Raw genomic sequence first — 21,084 nt, 5'->3', positions numbered from 1 at the left:
TTCATGAAGGCAGTGCGTGGATCACATTCACTGACTCTTAGCACTCTACAATTTGACCAACTCTAACTTTCTGTATTCACTACCATTCACAAAGAAGATTCTCTGATGAAGACTGAAAGGTTCAATAACCTAGGTTTGAAAAATATAAATTTAGACTGTAATTTCATACTATGTCAATTTAGCAAAATAGCAGTAATACATTCACCACTGAGTTCTGTGAGCTCCCCAACCACAGAATCTTTGGAATATTTAGAGTAGCAGAAATGTATTTTTTCCTATAGAAAGGCCTTAAATTCAAACAGAGAGGAAATAATTACCCCATAACATTTTGTGCCACTATTGTACCCATGTGCATATCTTATCATTATTTTTAATGTACACAGGATTTACAGTTGGGTAAGTTAACATTTTCCCCCAGTATACAGTATAACACTTGCAGTATTATAAAACCTTGTCATTAGGGAAGAAAATTTCTGGCGATTATCAACTTGATCTTTATGTATTATAGCCAATGTGTATGGTGTCTCTGCAGTAGGCCCCGAACATTGGGTTTTTGTGGGCATCCAAGAACAATAACAATAGCCTGTGGTATCTGGGGGTCTCTGAGACACCTCTGACAAACAATGTGTGAGAGAAGGTATCATCCCATACCTGCCAGTAGACTTTTTATTTGGCAACTTATGCCTTGGCTGGTTATATCCCCCTGTGCAGGAAATTCCAATTGTGTTTACATGTACAGAGATGGGGAAGTCTTTACAAAAACTCAAACTTTAAGATTCACAAATAAATTAAAACATGTGACTTTTGTTTTTCTGTGTCTTGGTTACTGTACTAAGTATATTTTCCTAATCATATCCATTAACCTGGCAATTTTATAGTTTCATTTTTTTCTTATAAATGAATAAAATTACATTGCATTTTGTGGAGCTAGTTGCTTGTCAACTTGATGCAAGCTACAGTCATTTTAGAAGAATTCCAATTGAGAAAAATGTCCCTCATTAAATTGCCCTGTAGGCATGCCTATTGTAAATTTTCTTGGTTGAGGACTGATTAGCTCATTGTGGGCAGTGTGAAGACTGAGCAAATCATGACTAGCAAGTCTTTATGCAGCATTCTTCTATTGCCTCTCTATCAGATGCTGCCTCCATGTTCCTGCCCGTACTCCCCTGAGTGATGGACTGTGATGAAATATATGTAAGGCGAAATTTCCTTTTTCCTCCCCAAGTTGCTTTTGGTTATGGTGTTAGAAATCCTAAGACACGTATAGAAACTACAGTTTTTATTACTCATTCATCAGGTGATGGAGATGTAGGCTATTTCCATGTCCTAGCTATTTTGAATGTAGCAGTTATAAACAAACATGCCAAGAGCAGGTGTCTCTGGAGTAGAAAATAGAGTCCTTTGAGAATACATCCTATAGCTGGTCATATTCTTGATCTATTTCTAATTTTCAGAGGAACCACTATATTGGTGACAATGGTTGAAAAAATTTTCACTCCCAGCAGCAATACATCAGTACTCCCTGTTCACCATATGTTTCCCAAAACACCATATGTTTGTTGTTTTTCTTCTTTTCTCTTAATATTGACAGTTTGGACTGTGGCAAGATGGGGTAAGACTCAAAATAGTATTAATTTGCCTCTCAGATAATGGTCTTTACTTTATAAAATATTTCTTGGCAATTTGTGTTTCTTCTGAGAACTCTCCATTAACTTCTATATCTCACTTTTATTTGAATTGTTTCTTGTTCTATTATTATTATTATTATTATTATTATTATTATTATTTAGTTCCATATGTATTCTAGATTTCATTGGTCTGATAGAGGGACACCTGGCAGAGATTTTTTCCTGTTCTGTATCCTGTCTCTTCAGTGGATACAGTTTTCTTTGTAACACAGAAACTTTGAATTCTGTGTAGTCAGATTTGTTGATTATTGGTCATATTTTTAGAGTAATCAGAATCCCTTCAGAAAGTTCTTACCTGAAATGTAATCCCTATGTTTCTTCTAGAAGTTAAAGTTTCATGTCTGAAGCTGAGATTTGTAATTCATTTGTATTTAATTTGTTTGCAGAATGAGAGATGAGGTAGGTATAAAGAGTCAAGAGATTACGAAACTGCAACAAAACTATTGTACTGGTTCTGAGTTTTGAATTATGAATATTTTCATACTAAATAACATACTAAGCACAAAAGTTTCCAAATGGAGAGAAGCAATATAACACCAAATGGATAAATCAATGGTATGGTTTTCAAGCAGTGTTTGGAAGAATGTTAGAAGAGACAATTAGAATATTTGTTATACAGAATGAGGTAATAAAGAGGGGAGGAAGGATTAGAGAAATCAGGGAGATCAAGGAAACCACAAGAGCATGGACCACAGAATCAATTAACTGGGACTCATGAGTGAAGCATGATTAATAAAATTCAGAGAAAGAAACTGGGGTTCAACCTGAAGACCTCAGCAGCAAAACAGCCAACAACTTGCTCTTACCTTGACCTTAGTCTGAAATGGTGATTCTGTCCCTCGGAATCTCAGAATGAGATTATCCCTGAGAGCTGTCTTCTCCCATTTTATATTCCTCTTTAGGGCTGGGATTAAAGGTGTATACCACTGGAATTAAAGGCACGCACCACCCAATTTCAATGGCAACTAATGTGGCTATTAGGATTAAAGATGCATGCCATTATGGCTACTGAGATTAAAGGTGTGTGTTACCATAATCTGGTCTGTGAGGCTGACCAGTGGGACTGGTTTACTCTCAGATCTTCAGGCAGTCTTTATTTATTAAAATACACTTGAAATACCAATACACATGGGGGCTTGCAGAGAACAGAGAGCCTGTAGATACTCTGTATATATGTTACAACTGACTAGCTTGATGCTCTTGTAGGATTATTAACAGTGGAAGTTGGAGCTGTCTCTGACTCTTTTCCCTGCTTGTAGGACACTATTTCTCCTACTGGGTTGCCTTGTCCAGTCTTGATGTGATGGTATATGCCTGGTCATATTGTAGCTTGTTAGGCCATGTTCAGTTCCTGTCCCTGTGAGGCCTGCTCTTATCAGAGGGGAGGTTGAGGGAGGGTTGAATCTGAAGGAAAAGAGTGGGAGGGGAAGTCAGGCATAAGGGGATGGAACAAAAACTTCAGTCAGGATGTAATATATAAGAGAAGTTTTTTTAAAGACATTAAGTGGTCTTAGTATCACTGACATTCTGCCCCACATAATACAGACTGACCTCCCAATACACAAATTTTTCATTTTGGTGGGACAGTAAGAGGCATAGTACAGAGAAAAAGACATTATTTGACTACATAGTTCTTTGGAAATCCCCTCAAATTTTCCTTTGTCCTATTTAATACAGTAGTCCTTTAAAAAGATTATCAGTGTAGGCATTGGACATAAGAGTGGCCTCTAACAAGAACCAGTATCTATGGCTTTTAAATTTTCTGTTTTAAGCATCTGATGGAACAGACTATGCTTTCCTCTCTTCTGAAAAAAAAAAAGCTGACACAAACAACTACAGTTTTTTCAAGGTAACAACACCTCTATTGTCTGCACTATACCCTAGTTAGATAAGAAGAGACTGATGGTAAAGCACCAGCTATGTTGCTATAAGTTGCTGAAAATTTGGTCAGTGCCATAGGAGAATCTGTGTAGTTTCTTCTAAAAGTGAAAAATTTGAGTTAAAATTCATGATAATCTGAAGGTTGAGGATAGATTAGACTGTTTTGTGACACAGGGACTAGATGTGTTCATTGTAAACAGCTTGATCCTGTGGGTCAGCATAACTGCCCTCACCAAGAATTTGATCTGGGGTAGCCCCAAATACTTTTGCTTTTCCCCATTGTACTAAAATTTTACCTCTTGTCACTAGTAGTACTTCCACAATAGTTGTGGCCCAAGTTCTAGGACTGCTGAAACTAATTTAAGTCAAATGTGTGGAATAGTCTTATTGTTAGAAGCCTGTTTTTATCATCTCCCTAACAAAAGATAAATGAAAGCCATAAGATACTACTGTTTGCTTAATTACTTTTAGATTGCTCATACATATAGGTTTCCATTTACATTCTTTGGGTCCCTTTGAGTATTTAGTACTTGATTGCTTTTTAGAGGTGATTATGGGGTAAGTAGCTAAAATCCTTGTTAAGTCATCTCTGACTCTGAAAGGTACTGGGCAATGCTAAATCCTGGCCTTGTACCTTCTCTCCCTGTTCACCAGGTATAATAATTTCCTCAATAGTTTCAATTTTTTACCACTGTCTTTTGTAAAGCCTGAATCTCTTGACCTGTGAATATCTCTAATGATTTCATTGAAACACATAACCTCTGGTCCTCATTCTGCAATAAGATTCCAAGGTACAATTTTTTTTTATTAAAGGTAACTTCTTATCCTTGAATATTATTTTGATTGTATGCAGATTTTCTTCCCACAGAGATGCTCTATCTGCTAACTTATCAAAACTTTTTAACAGATTTTGATTGTCAAATTCAACAGTATGAATTTTTTCAGATAAGTTCCCAGAATCTTTTGACCTGGAATGAATTTTGCCTGTCAGATTAATGCTATCCTTTTCAATGGTATTAGCTCTTTTCAGCTAGCTTTTGAGTTTTGATGTAATTAATCCTGACAGCTAGCTGTTCATTATTAGTCTGTAAAGACTGTATCATTTCTGTAAGTGCCTCATTCTTGGCTCTGTTATCAAACAATTTTCTTAAAGATATAATATGTAAAATAAAGTTAAGTCCCAATATCAAATAAATGTGTGTATCAGAAAAACCATATAAGCCTTGCAGAATGCCATCCATAGAATAAGCACAAAGGTTATTAAATTCCTGAATGGTGATATTTTCTGCAAATATATTACTTTCAAATTTATTTATTTATTATTCATAAAATGTCACCTCCATTATGAGATCTCAGTAAATTGTTGTAGTTGTAACAATCTTTATTAGTCGGCAGATGTCACGGTTGTGGTCGCATGGAGGAGAGATGTGACCAGCAGTGGCATGAGGAGTCTTGCTTTGTTCTCCATTGGGGCCTGATTAAATACTGACAAATATATTTTGCCTTACAAATTAAGAGCAATTAAATCGATTCTGTACACAGATAATGTTGTTTGGTGATCAGAATATCAGAACCCAGAGTTCATGATTCAGGAACACAAACCAGATGCTGAGAACACAAGCCAGATGCTACACACGCTGGGGGCGGACAGGGAAAGTGGCGGACAGAAGCATTTGCAAGTCTGGGAAACTTCCAAGTCACTGCACAGCGGGTCCAACAAATGGGTAGCTCCACTGTGGTTGTGTTTTGACAAAAAAAAAATGCTTAGTAGGTGAAATCAAACCAGACAGACAGGAATGGGAGACCTTCGGCTGCAGACTTTTGAACCAGTCCCAGAAAACATGGAGATGGGATCCACGTGAGTGCCAAATAAAGCACAATTAATGAAAACTCAGGGTCAGAAATTGGGGTTCAAACTGAAGATCCAAAAAACAAAACAGCCAGTCACTCGGTCTAACCTCGACCTCAGTCTAAAATGATGACCCTTACTACCGTAATCTCAGAATGGAGATTATGTCTGCGAGCTAATTTTCCCCATTTTATATTACTCTCTTGGGCTGGGATTAAAGGCATGCACGACCCAATTGCTTTGGCAACTATTATGGCTATTGGGGTTTAAGGTGCATGTTATTGTGGCTACTGGGATTAAAGGGGTACGTTGCAATTACCTGATTTGTAAGGCTGATCAGTGGGACTGTTTTACTCTCAGATCTTCAGGCAATCTTTATTTATTAAAATATAATTGAAATGCCACTACAGTGTCCTTATTATCAAATCAGTAAGCAATGTACATACAACAGAACCACCAAAACAATTGAAAAGCTTCATAGTACTCAGGTCTGAGGGTGTAAAATTTACACAGAAATTGGCCTTCTGATAGCAATGGGGAACTCTGTGGTTTAAAAATAATAGAGGCCAACCAATAACATTCAATTGTCAAGATTAGTAGGGTTCATTTATTATAATAAGTGACAAGTTTGAATTCCTGTAAGTGTAGTATGAATTGAAGTAGACTGCCCATTATTTAATAAGACATGCTGACCCAAAGATTGGTAGGCACCCAATAAAAGTGTTACTCAATCTGTAAAATGAAACATATTTCAAAATGATACAGAAAATTATCATTTATCATTAAGTAACCTTGTGTCCAGAATGGCATATTATAATCAGTGTTCCATTTAACTCACCAAGGTTCAAGATTCAATAACAATCCATGTCAAGAATATATTGATTTCTCTATATTTTGAAATGATTAGAGAAAAATGACAAAAATTACCAGAAAAGATAGGCCAGATCTTCTCAACAACCATTAACACCTATTCTGGAACTTCTTTGCACTCAGTTAAAGCTGGATAGGATATGGAATAGTTTAGCACGTAAACATGAGATAGAAATGGGCAGCTGCATTATGTGACCAATAAAGGAGGACAGTGAACCAGTCTGTTTGGGTTAATTCTTTCAATGGAGATTTTAGCAGTACGACCAGTCACCTACTTTGTGTAAGAAAATGACTGCATAGATATATTATATGTTTGAAGACATAAACAATGACAAATATTTTGACTAGTTGACAATATTTGGATAGGGCATAAGGAGGTGGGAAAAGATGCACGTTTATTGTATTGCACTTGAAATGTGAACAATTTTGTAGTAAAGAGAATTCTTACTGGATATCACTAGTATTGACTTTAAATAACAAATGAGACTGCAGTAGCTGGATAGTACACCTCAGTGGTCATTGTTATTTTTTACCCTATTCTTTTCCAGTTCCAGAAGGTTGATCATTTCTTTCCATTGTTTAAAGCCCAATCGTCGACTCACAAAATCAAATGCAAAGACTGGGAGTTCAAGATATATCTCAGTAGTCAAGGATATTTCAAGCATGCACAGAAACTTAGGTTTTTTTTCCCCAACTTCCTCCCTACCTAAAAGGTTGATAACAGAGATTCCTGCACGCTATTTAGGAGAAAATTGAAATTAGTATAAACCCTTTGACCTAGGATATGGAATAATGGTTTATTTTTAACCAGATTTAACTAAAACTTGGTATAAGTTTGATTTTAGCTCCCATAACACTACCTCAGTAAGCACCAATGGACTTGCAGTATTTTGATCCATCAACACAGGACTCTAGACAAGGTTTTGTGGGGTCAGTAGCCTCTTTTACTGAGAGGGGGTGATAGTGAACATAAGGTCACATCATTCATTGAATATATAGGCTACTTCACCTTCCAGAAGCTTTTAGCTATAGCAACCTGCTCAAAGGGTAGGTGAAACATCATTTGGAAACAAGAGTCTATAAGGCTGGACCTTGACCTCAAATTCAGTGCATACTCTAATTCAACCCTGGAAGAATATGCCACTATTTTATTCCTTTGGATTGCTTGTTTAGCAATAACTCTGGGTCTGCTTAATAGATACTTACTTAATAGAACAAAAAATTTACTACTGCCTGTAACAAGAGAAGTGTCTCTGGACACTGCCATATGTACCTTAAAAAGATGAACTGCTTTCTCTAAGAAGCAACATCTCTAAATAACTGTAGCACAATGCCAGTAATCAAGGACTATTACTCTGTGACCAACTCAGTGAAGTCATGTTTTACGTCTTTAGCTTAGGGGTCTATGTCTAGAAATTTTAGCTGCAGGAGAAAGAACACACCTACCAGTAAATAGAGCAAGAGTTCCAGGAAGTTTCAATTTATAACTGCCAGCTGGGCACCTTAGGCTTATTGTAGAAAAGAAAAGTAGGTAGTAAGAGAATGCCATGATTCTGGGGGGATACTTGGTAATGATATCAGAGAGTTAGGCCTTCTGTTCACAAAACGGTTGAAGAGAAAGCGGTTTGCAAATATGGCAATCCATGGGTGGGGTTTGGGGTATTTCCAATTTTTGTTGTTTGTTTCTTATTTTGTTTTTTTAGCTTTATTTTGTTTTGTTTTGTTGAAATAGGGTGTCTGTATTTAGCTTTGGCTTTCCTGGATTTCACACTATAGACCAGGCTGACCCAGAATTCACAGAGATCTGCTAAACTCTGTCTCCCAAATGCTGGTATTAAAGGCATGCCCAACCACCACCAGGCTCTGGTATTCCCAGTTTTAATGGCAAGAAAACACCACGGTCTGAGAAGATCAAAATTTCACAGCTATGAATAAATATGGCTTGTGTCACTTCACAAGGAATTAGTCTGTTTTCCATTGCTATTAACATAATTTACAGAAGAAACAACTTTATAGGGAAAAGATTTATTGTTTAATTTCCAAGTGTTTCATTCTGTCATGATGAGAAGGTAAAATAAAATACATGGCAGTGAAAGTTTGTGGCAGAGGCTCTTCACCACTCTGAACCAAAAAGCAGAGAACATAAATAAAGCTAAGGTTGGGCTATTGCCTTCAAAAACCTAAGCCTGGCAACCAACTTCTGCCACTCCTAAAAACTCCACAACCTCTGCAAATACAACTACTAGCTGGAAAAGAAGCATTCAAAACCAGAGCCTGTAGAGGACATTCAGATTTGAAGACATAGCTCCATTTAAACCTCTTTTACCACAGAGGCCCTAATAAGTAGATATTAAAAACAGAAGAATCCATGTCAGAGACAATCAGAAGAACTCTAGGGCACTACACTAATTGCTTTCTTGCTACTTTTAGAGCACACACATGAGGAACCCAAAAGAGGCTTCTTGCAGGACTGTTGACAAAGCAGTAGCTCCTACCAGGGCAACACGGAAACTGTGAGGTTGTTATGGTGTATTATCTGGACCTCTACACTTTGTGATTCCAATGGTCTTTTCCCAACCTCTGCAAAAAACAGGGCCTAGCTCCTCTCTGCTGTCTCTTCAGGAATTTCTTGCACCTCAGAGGACTTAGCCATCAATGTGAAAACAATTTCCATATCCAAAACCAGAAAGGAGTATAGATTCCTAAAAAACCCAACCTTGTAGTATAATTTCTTATTGGTCTTAATAATAAAAACATAGAGGTAGATATTAGGGAGTGAAATTAGAAAAATTAGAGAAGCAGAACAGTCAGTAATTAGAGTTCTTACCTTTCCGATGTTCAGACCAAAGGGGCAAGATCATTTCTCTAGGAATCCTCAAACTGAATGCTGTCTCTAGGAAACCTCAGACTGAATCCTGAGCTCCTGTCTCCTACCACTTTATATTCCCATTTCCACCTCCCTAGTGCTGAGATTAAAGGTTTGAGCCACCACCTCTTGACTCTGTTTCTCTTTTAGACTGATTCAAACTCATGTAGCCCAGTGTGGCCTTGAATTCACAGAGATCCTTCTCTCTCTGGTTCCTGAGTACTGGGATTAAAGGTATGTGCCAACACTGCCTGGCCCCTATGACTAATTGGTATGGATAGCTCTGCACTCTGATCCTCAGGCAAGCTTTCTCTGTTAAAGCACAAACAAAATATCACCACACAAGCTGTGTATTTATCTGAGTTAATATTTGTGACATTCCTTATATGGTTAATTATATGGTTAAAGAGACTCTAAAAGTAGAGGCTTGATCTAGTTACTGCCCCTGACACCTCAGCATGGCTATGATCATCGTCTTTGTCCCAAGTTTCTTTACTGTCTCAGAATGTTTAATTTTATAAGTCTTCCCTCCCAGTCACTTTCTATGAACTGAAAATGTGTTCCCTTAAAATTTCTATGGTGAGTCCCTGACCCTCCAGAGTGACAGTGTTTGGAAAGGGAAAAATTTGCAGACAACTTCAAATGTGGTGCTCTCATACTGGGGCTAGTACCAAGAATAATAAAAGAGACACTGGGAAAGTCTCCTCTCTTCCTTGTGAGGACAGAACCCAAAGGCACCTCCTGCAGGCTAGGAAAAGAACACTTACTGTGCAGCCCTCCTGACTTGAACTTGAACTAGAGAATCCTGTGAAAACAAATGTCTACTGTGTAACTATTCCTGTCCGAGGTGCTTTAATGTTTAACCCTTTTTCTTATTTTGTTTCTTGCAAAGTTATCTCAAGTGCTGGACTGGCGAGCTCCTGAATGTTTGCTCATGTCTCTTTCCTATATGCACACACTTTAGTGGTTCTATACTTGATTAGGTCTGGTTCTTTTTTTTCAAAGTTTATGGGCCTTGCACAACTGTCTGTAGCTTTGAAGAAAGCTGAGTAATCTCATTCTGTGCTCAGAATGATGACCTCTCATCCTCTGTCTAGATAACCTGAATTTTATGAGCTTTGCCATCTTAAGTCTTCATATGGCTCCAATTTGATTCTTTCCTTTTGGAACTTTAACTATAGTTTTGTGTCCATGTTTCCCTCCATTTGACTATGGGAGATTGTATCTTTATAACATTGTCATTAACTAGAAGAATATTTAGCTTTCTATGCTTTTTCATAACTTGTGTCCATCACCATAAGTCAGTTGTTCCTCATCCCTACTACTCACCTTTTCTTGTTCCCTTTTTATGTTATACTGTACCCATATTGATATTTATTTACATATGTATATGTGCTAGTTATAATTCTGTCAAGATTTTTTTTATTTTTATTGGTGGATAAATGCATAGAAAGGGGGAGGTAGATAGGAGAATAAGGGAAGGGTAGGGGTGAGGAAGCTGCAGTCAGGATGTAAAAGCTATGAGTATTTTCAATGTGCATAGAATGTTTTCTGTTATCAGTTAGAATTTCCCCTGAATATCACCATGGAGAGTTGAATCAAGCAAATTTTCAGTGTAGTGTTTACTTGTTATTAAAAGTCTATTGGCCATAAAGAATAGACACTGCCTTTCAAATATGTCCATAATCATTATTTTTCACTTCAATCATATTTCTTTGAATCATATCTTACTTATTCAATTTTTTATTAAACAAAAACAGTACAGGCACCTTTTCATGGATTCATTTTTTTCCTGTCATTCCACACATTATGTATTCTTGTTCTATGACAATTTAAAGTAATTTTTCTGGAGAAAAGAACATCAGGGACACTGCCCCTGTACTGCCTCCCTTTCATCATACTATGTTTGTGATCTGTTCCTCTGCCATCACTGGCTTGGCAGGCAGTGGGGAAAATAACAGAAATAAAAATTGTGTTGCTCTGTATAAAGCAATTCACCTTTATGGCACCAGAATCCCACAGGGTTAAGAGAGCCCGAGAGATTTGCAGTTTCCACAGACACCTCTGGTGACAGATTTGAAGAATTCTAAATGTGCTTGTTGGTATTTACAGGATAAAGCTTCCAGGCAACATAATATACCAGACTGCTATTATAACATCACATCTCAAGACATTCCAGCTGTTAACTGGGTGTTGAACTGTATGTCTTAATCTGAAACTGCATTGGAGGTGTTGCTTCTAGCGCCATGTTCTTGTGAATGATTTTTCTGTTCCTTTACTACCACCACGGCAACCTCATACATCTTCCGTCACTGATGACATTAAAAGTGCAGTAGGCTATTTCTTCAAATTTGTAACACCTTTCCAAATATCCAAAAATATGATGAGTAAGATAATGTTATAGACTCATTGAATTACACATATTACCCCATGTTTCTATATAGGGATAAAAGAACTAGAAACAAAAGAGAAAGAGCAACTGATAGCCAGAAATGTTCGCTTACTGTAGCACAAACACAAACTAATACTGTAGCACAAACCACATCGATGCAGGAAGCAGCTAATATGGTGCCAGGGTCTATATGACTTGAAGAAATGGGGTGAATTGATATTAACAATAAAAATTCAATCTTAAATGCAAAACCCATTGCAAATAATTTGGTTATATAAATAAAATGTATCTGAGCCTATGATCACCTCTCATCAATTTCCACACTGTCGGCGGAGGCTTCACTCTCAGACTCTGATCAAACATCGCGAGCTCAACAAGTCAAATATATTGCCTTCTCTTCCCTCCCAGACACAACTCACCAGTCCCTCCCAGGTGACCTCACCCCTGCTAGAGAGAACACATTCCACATGTAGTGAATGTTGTGTTTTGTAGTTGCTGAATCTATCTATCTAGGCTACTTGATTTCTCAAATGAGTTAATATAGTCTTACTTTAAAAAGTGACTGCTTAAGGCTGGAAATGGCTCAGCATCTAAGAGTGCTTGTTCCTCTTCCAGAATAACTAGGTTTGGTTTATAACTGGGGTGTATATTCATTTGTAACTTCAGGTTCAGAGAGTCTGATGCCCTCTTCTGGCTGCAGGTATTGTATGTATGTTGTACCCACAGAAGCACACATACGCATAAAAATAAATTTAAAAATCTGCCTACCATATTTTAATCAATTTAATAAAATTTTAGCTGTTCTACCTTCCTGATATTTAGCATGCAAAACAATATTAATTTTATTTTATTTCTAAGAGACTGCAATATATGTTAAGACTCCTGCCACAAAAGTTGCACTTATAGTTCACAACTGACTAACTGCCTCCTGCTCCACAAACAGCAGTTAGTCATGGTGCAACAGCAGAAAGGAAACTGAAAGCCTCAACCTGGTGTAGAAAGCCCCAGAGGCATATCCTCAATATGTACTAAACATGTCTCCTCTCCATAGGATTCCAAAGCCATCAAAATTTCACCACCATTTAATTAATTAATTTATTAATTAAAAAGTCTGCTTGAACAACCCATATTTTAATTAATTTAATACAATTTTGCATAAGTATGTAAGCACTTCACATTCTCATTTTGTATCTCTGCATGCATTTGTATTTATTTTTATCAGAATAGCAGAACCAATAAATAAGCTAATTCAACCGTTACATTTCTTCTTTATGTTAAGAGATTCTAACAACATCCTATATTCAACTTATACATAAACTGAAAGGAAACCCCAAATAATGAGTTATGCCATCTTTCCTTTTAATCCCATGCACTTACAGCAGCAGTCAGCTAATGACAGGAACAGCACAAGCCCAGAGGACATGGTATGATCTCTGGTTATTCCATCACATAACATTACCTAATTTCTCTTGTTAAAGAAATCTCTCTCTCTCTCTCTCTCTCTCTCTCTCTCTCTCTCTCTCTCTCTCTCTCTCTCTCTCTCTCTCTAGCTTTGGTGCTCTCCTGGAACTAGCTCATGTAGACCAGGCTGGCCTCAAACTCACAGTGATCCACCTGTCTCTGCCTCCCGAGTTCTGGGATTAAAGACAAGTGCCATCACAGCCCAGCCTGCAACTTCTTGTACAAATGGAAAATGTGGTATCTTGAGACCAACCACAAATTCACCTTCTTACTTCATCCAAGTGAGCCTCTTCCTTCAAGAGTCTGCTGGAGTTTTCTTCTACAATCATGGCATCTGTTATCGATGTAGGGAGGGCAATAAGAAACGCCAGATGCATTTCCCTTGTATATCTCTCTGCTTATGCACACAATCCATTCTGTCAGGCCTCACTAGTAAAACAAAAGTTCAAAGTTAAGACTGGACCTGGCATGATGCCTCATGAGTTTAATCTCAGCAGTCTGACTTGAAAGTCAGAGGCAAGATGACCTCTGTGAGCTCAAGGTCAATCAGGTTTATATAACATGTTTTAAACTAGCCACAACTATATAGTGAAAACCTGTCTGAAAATAAAGAAACAACAATGAATTTCAAGATGGTTTCCCAGTTTGAAATTATCAGAAAGAATATCAAATTAAGCAAAGGCCTTTCTGGGACCTTTATGTTGTCACCATAAAGTTGTCACTTCATGGCTGCACATCATATGACGTCATTAATTATAGGAGATGCTCTCGGAATCATCGTGTTAACAACTGTAATATGATTCTCAGTTCCCACTATTTCTGTTAAATTAGGCTTTTAACCCATCTCATATTCACTTGGAGGGGGGATACCACTGTCCCCTCATGCCAGATTTTAGAAAGTTGTCACAAGTAGGAATTGAGAATTGTTGGAGCTATGCAGAGCACAGTCCGAGTTCCCAGGGTCCCCCTTGCTTTACCAGCCTGCCTTGCGGAACAAAGTGTCTCATTACACAGAAAAGTGAAGAGATTAGGAATGCACATCACATCACATGAAACCATGCTATTTCTGCTCTCCAAACCCTACGGAATCCTTATACACAGGCGACTGTAATATCTGAGCTTAATGTTAAACACCGTTGTGGAGGAAGAAATTTGATGGCAGAAATGTTGATCACTTAGAATGGGACTTGCTTAGCTGATGAAAGAACCTCTTCCACTCCCTAAGAAACAGTACTGTTAACCTTTTGGATTCAGTGGTAGAATGACCTTTCCTTCAGAGTGCCAAAGACCTGAAAATGTCTGAAAGCTTTGTCGATGAATTTTGTTATCCTTTCTTTCCACACCTGGCATTCACCAGGCATTGAAGAGAGCACTTTAAGCCAAAGGAGCTCTCCTCATCTGTGGAGCTCTGCATATTACATTAGGCCACTTAGCAATTAATTAGATTATGACAGATGAGTATTTATTTTTCTCATCACTTTTCTGCAAATAGAAGCACACACTATCCTAAAAGTAAGTGTGCTGTTTATTAATGTGATTCCTCTTATATTTGGTGAATAGTGAATTTCAACAGAACCACTGTTATTGAAAAAAATGAATGAAAATTCAATAACAATCTGCATTTTGCTTCTTTAAATGAATGAGGTAAGTAAGTTTTATTAAAGTATAACTTGTAAACAGCACAATTCAATAATTAAACACTAGAAGAGAACATAGAGCATTTATCCTTTTGACTTTGGTAGATAATCTCAATATAATATTTCCCAGTTCCATCCATTTACTGTCAAATGTCAAAATTTTATTTTTTATTTATATTTGACTAGTACTCAATTGTGTATAAATACAACATTTTTATTATCCATTGGTCAGAGGGCCTAGAGAAATCAAGTTGTTACTAACAAGGAAGTTCCTCTACTCTGTGTAGTTCTAATAGTATGGAAGATATTATAAAAGCTACTTGAAGAAAAAGTTCATCAACAGTCTTAGTGTGAACTCTATGAACTGTAAAAATAACTGGCATGGCAAGATATGGCTTTGGGTACAATAACTACATGAATATTATGGGCTAACCAATCGCTTTCTAATTGGATTTAAGACCCACTATACAGAAGAAAACACATACTAGGTACTAGAAATTTGGCCCAAAAATTATGATTAGGGAGTCACAGGTCCCAAGTGTGAACCCTCTGTTACTATTTATCTGATGAAATATAGCATCAATATGTCCTATAAATTTGTATATCCTCTATTCATAAGTTAATGCAGCTTTCAGACCTCATCACAGAAGTTTCTTTGTTCTATAAATGGTGGTTAAAACAAAAAGTCAAAACCAGCCAATATGCCAAATATCAGGGAGAACTGCGAAAATGTTTTCTGGATATGACATAACCACTGCCCTCATGAACTCAGCATCTATGGTTGTCTATATAAGACCTGCATATGGTCAGTCCACTCAAAATTACATAATGGAGTAGCAAAGGTTTCTTGAGCTGCTTCTTCTAGCTAAGGAAGTGTGGGCAGTTGATGGAAGGAAAGTCAGGTTTCTTTAAAGTGTGACTCCTGTTAGGTCAACAACACTCTAGTGGATGGATCTGCTCTCAGGGTATATGTTCAGTACAAGTTGGAGTCAATGTTTATTAAGTCAAAAATTTAGAACAAGAAGTTGGGGTAGGAAAGAGTTATGAAGAGAAGTTAAGAGAGAATATGATCAAAATAGGACATATGAAAGCTCCATATAATTAGTAAATGCATTACTTTTTAAAAGAAATAAAAGAGGATGTTAAATTGGAAATTGTCCCAGTTTCAGAAAAAATACTTCAGTCTTTGCTCCTAAGATGCTGTTATAAATTTTTTGTTCATAGTGTCTGTTTTGGATTGACACCACTCTGTGACTGCTCCCATTGTGATGTATTTAAGTGGTAATTGTCTGCTGAATATTTCCAGATGCTTTCCTGCATCTATTCAGATGATAATGTGGATTTTCTTCTTCAGAGAAAATGGTGAATTATATTAATTCCTTTTCTCTAATGATATTTTTTTCCTGAAATAAGAAATGCTTTTTAAAAATTAATGGTATTTGGTAATATTTTGTTAATAATTTTGTGGGTACATTTATGTAATATGTTGGTCTCATTTTTTATTTCTCATAATGTCTTATCTGCATTTGATATAAGGATAATTATAATTTCAATCCTAAGATAGAAATCTTGCTGTTTCTTTTTATGGATCACCTTGAGTAGGATGGCATTGTTCAATGATGACTTCCTGTTGAATACCAGAGGATAGTCTTTCACCCTCTATACAATGGTTTTGTTTTGCTTTGCTTTGTTTTGTTTTCTGGAAAGTATTTGGGGACAGATTCAAAAATTCTGGTGGGCCCAGAACTGTCTATTTCTATGTGAGCTCATGCAATTTGTATCTTTTGGGGAGTTGGTTCACATTATTAAGTTGTCTGTTTATTCATGTAAAATGCTTAGGATAAAATCTTACCCTTTTGGCATCTGTACTACCTACACTGACCCTCCTTCCTCTCTCCTGATACAGAGTAATTGTACTGTGTTGTGAGGAGAGACAGCCCTATTCTTCCCGGTCACCTGTCTTAACCCCCAAGATAATCACACAGAAATTATATTAATTGAATTACTTCCAGGCCCATTAGCTCTAATTTCCCATTGGCCAACTCTTACATCTTAATTCAACCCATTTCTAACAATCTGTGTAACACCATGAGGTCATGGCTTACCAGAAAAGATTCTAACCAGTGTCAGTATCAGGCAGGAGCTTCATAGTGTCTGCCATTCTTCCCTTCTTCCCAGCATTCTGTTTTGCCTACTCTGTCTACCTAAGTGCTGCTCTATCAAAAAGGCAGGGCAGTTTCTTTATTCAACCAATGAAAGCAACACGTAGACAGAAGGACCTCCTAAACCAGTAATGTTATTTTATGATCAAAGATCCAACTATTAACTTGCTTAATTGTTCCATTTTCCATTTTGCCTTTTTTATGAGTGTTTATTTATGGCACTTGAATCTAACAAAAGGCTTTCTATGTGATGATCAAGTGTTCCTCCTTTGACATACATGCATAACATTCATTTATCATTTTTTGAATATTCTTGTTTTCTTTGTTTTTTTCTTCTTCTGAGTAGATACTAGTTTTATCTTCACCCTTAGCTTCATTAAATGAATATCCAAACGGTGTATTTGAAAGTTGTTTTTAATGGTACTATAATTTTTCCTCTAATAACTGTTTTAAAATAACTTTTAAGATTATGTATTGTTATTTTTAATAATTTCAAACATCTAATTTCTCTGCAAAAATTCATTTGATTCATTGTTATTTTCAAAGTGAATTTTTTAATATGTACCTACTTGGTGACTATATATTTGCTTCTATTTCATTTCTGTTATCATATAAAATTATATTTTCATAAGATTTAAATACATTTTGTTCATAAGGTTCCTTTTATAGCTTAAATATATTGTATTTTGATAAAAGTTCTACTTGAAAAACTATATTCTGATTTTCTTTTTGTTATTTCTGAGTAAATGTTGACTTGAAGTTAGTATGTGATGCTGTTCAAGTTTTTTGTATCTTCATAGACATTTTATTATTTACTAACTCCATTATTGAGGCATTTGGAAGATCAACAATAATTTTACATTTGCCTGTCTTTTCAGTTCTCTCTGATACTCTTTTATTCACTTTGATATTGTTATGTGTACTATGGATAATGTCTCCTTTTAACCCAAGAATTTCATCCTTTGCATGATATGTAATATAAATACAGTAAGTCTCACTTTCATTTGGTTAATATTTATTTGGTATATTCCTTACTACTTATGCGGTTATTACTTTCTTTGTGGGTTTTTATATTTTAAAATAAGTTGTTCTTTAGACAATGAGACGAATGTTTCTCTTATATAACATTTTCTGTTTGTTTACTAATATATTTGTACCATTTATATGAAATGTGATTTTATTCTGCCATGCTATTTTTTTCTTTTTCCCTTTCTCTATTTCATTTCCATTATTTTCTTATTCAGTATCTCTCATAATTCAAAAAATTTCTAGAATTTACCACTTTTATTTTTGTATATTATACACAATACTTTAGAACATTTAGAATATTTGCTATTATTGCACCAGTGGGCCTATCTTGTTTTTATTTACTTTTTTAAATTTTACATAACAACCCTAGTTCTCCTTCCCTCACCTTCTTCCCCCCTACCTCCTCCCTCTCTTCACCCCCATGCACTCCCCCGTGGGGGTAAGGCCTTCCTTGGGGAATCAACATAGTGTGGCATACCAAGCTAAGGAAGGACCAAGCCCTCCTGACTTTATCAAAGCTGAACAAAGTATCCCAGCAAAAAGAATGGGCTCCAAAAAGCCAGTTCATGCACCTGGAATAAGTCCTGGTTCCAAATGCCAGCCAGACCCCCTTCCCCAACAGATCAAGCCACATAACTGTCACCCACATTCAGAGGACCTAGTTCGGTCCCCGGAAGGTTCCCCACCTGTCAGTCCAGAGTCTGTGAGCTCCCATTAGCTTAAGTCAGCTGTGTCTATGGTTTTCCCAGTCCTAATCTTGACCACACTTGCTCATATGATCCCTTCTCCCTCTCTTCAACTTAACTCCAGGAACTCATCCCAGTACTTGGCTGTGAATCAATGCATCTGCTTCCATCAATTACTGGATGTAGGTTCTATGATTAGGGTAGTCGCTATTATAGGGATATGCCAGTTTAGGCACCCTCTCTACTCTTGCTGAGGTCATGCTTGTGGATTTCTGGAAATTTTCCTAGCACCAGGTTTCTCTCTAACCTCATAATGGTTCCCTCTATCAAGGCATCTCTTCCATTCATTGCTCTCTCTCTCTCTCTCTCTTTCTCTCTCTCTCTCTCTCTCTTTCTCTCTCTCTCTGTCCCTCCCCTAACTCTAGCATCTTGAACCCTCATGTTTCCATCCACCAGCTCCTCTCTTCTATCCTCCCTTTAAGTCTACCAAATAGCTCTTAACTATTTTCCTTACTGGGACCCTCCATGTGTGTCCCTCTTAGGGTCTTCCTTTTTGCCTAGATTCTCTGCAGTTGTGGATTGTAGCCTGATTATCCTTTGCCTTATATCTAATATCCACTTATGAATGAGTATATGCCATGTTTGTCTTTCTGGGTCTGGGTTACCTACAATGGATAAAGAAGATGTGGTACATTTACACAAGGGAATATTATTTAGTGGTTAAAAAGGAAGGACTTATCTTGTTAGACAAATTATTACTGTAGCTATTTGGATCCATATCTGAGTAGGAATGTGAAGAAATTTCCTTACCTTTATATAACAATGTTATCAAACCATTAAGGAAAACTAGGGTTGTCCATATTCCCATGCGTGTGAGGCCATCCATGAGGTATGGGCAACCAAATAGAAGCTAAGTGCCCAAAGGAAAATTACTTTCTTTTGGTGGTTTGAAAGAAATTGGTCCCTAAAGGGAGTGATGAATAGACAGGATCTTGTTGAACAAAGTGCGTCACTATGGGGGTGAACTTTGAGGTCTCTCCTTTGCTCAAGCTACACTCAGTGAGAGAGACAACTTCCTGTTTCCCATCGGTCAAGATGTATGACTCTCACCTCCTTCTCCAGAACCAAGTCTCCCAACAAGCCCCCATGTCACTCTACAATGATAATGAACTAAACCTCTGAAAATGTAAGCCACCTCAATTAAATGTTTTCCTTCTTTAAGAGTTGGCATGGTCATGCTGTCTCTTCACAGCAACAGAAACTTTAATTAGGACATCTCCTTTCATCAGAATCCGTCAATTGCCATTACCTCTTTTCTAGGAGTGGAACCTAAAGGACCTCTCTCTCACACTTAGTAGAATTTTGACTGGTTTGATCTTGTGGAGGCTCCATGCAAGAGCTAGTTCCTGTGAGTTTAAGTACGAAATGTCATTTCCAGAAGTTAACATTTCATGACTCTCCTCCACATTCACCTGCACTCATATTTTTTCTACACCCACTTCTACCATATTCCCTGAACCTTGTAAGTGACAAAGTTGACATACATAACCCATCCACAGAGGAGAACTTCCATTTTCTTATACTCATTACTTGACCAGTTATGAGTCTTGGTAGTAACCACTGCTCATTGCTAAAAGACTCTTCTCTGAACAAATATGAAACTATCAAAAATCCCTATGAGCATAAATATTTAGAAGGCAGCTAAAGAGCATGGGCATTTAACAAAACTATAGTAAGTTTGTCCTAGGGCTTAAAATCTCCTAAATCATGGGTATTTCACATGTTTTCTATATCAAAATAACAGATAAGAAATTTCCCCTTTGTGAAAGTTCTCATCTTCAATCAAAGATAGGTTGATTTCCCCATAGCTTACATGCCAGGTAAACTGTTATTATTGCATTCCAAGGGTAAGATCATTCATAACTTTTCTGTTCTTGAAGCTAACAAAGCATATTCTACCAACTATGAAAACTAGACATCAGAGAAAGGGCTGCATAGTCAGTTCAATGTTGGTATATTAGTCTGGATTCTCTAGAGGAGGAAACCTGATATATGTATAAATGAGTTTTACTAAAGTGGCTTACACATTGTTGTCTAGCATTTTGAGTTTTCTTTAGAAATTCTCCCTTTTTCAAATTCTATTTTCATATCTTGAATTGTCTTCTTAATTTCTTTTAGGTCTTTGATTTTGTTCCCCTGAACTATGTATCTTCTTTGAATTATTTAAATTATAATTGTTGGAGGAAGGCCGCTTATTGGTTCCTGGCTGCTCAGCCCCAAAATAATCACACAGAAACCATATTATTTGCAATACTGTCTGGCAAATAGCTTAAGTGTATTTCTGGCTAACTCATATCCTGAACTAATCCATCTCTATTAATCTGTGTTTTGCCACGTGGCTGTGACTTACTGCTTAAAGTTTCATCTGGTTCTGGCAGGGCTACATGGTTTCTCTCTGACTCTGCACTCTTTGTTCCAGCATTCAGCCTAGCTTTCCTTGCCTAGTTCTGTTCTACCCTATCAGACCAAGCCAGTTTCTTTATTAACCAATGGTATTCACAGA

The sequence above is a fragment of the Myodes glareolus genome, chromosome 3 (genome assembly GCF_982192425.1).
Source record: "Myodes glareolus chromosome 3, mMyoGla1.1, whole genome shotgun sequence".
NCBI classification, from domain to species: Eukaryota; Metazoa; Chordata; class Mammalia; order Rodentia; family Cricetidae; genus Myodes; species Myodes glareolus.
Note: the sequence above shows the minus strand (reverse complement) of the source record.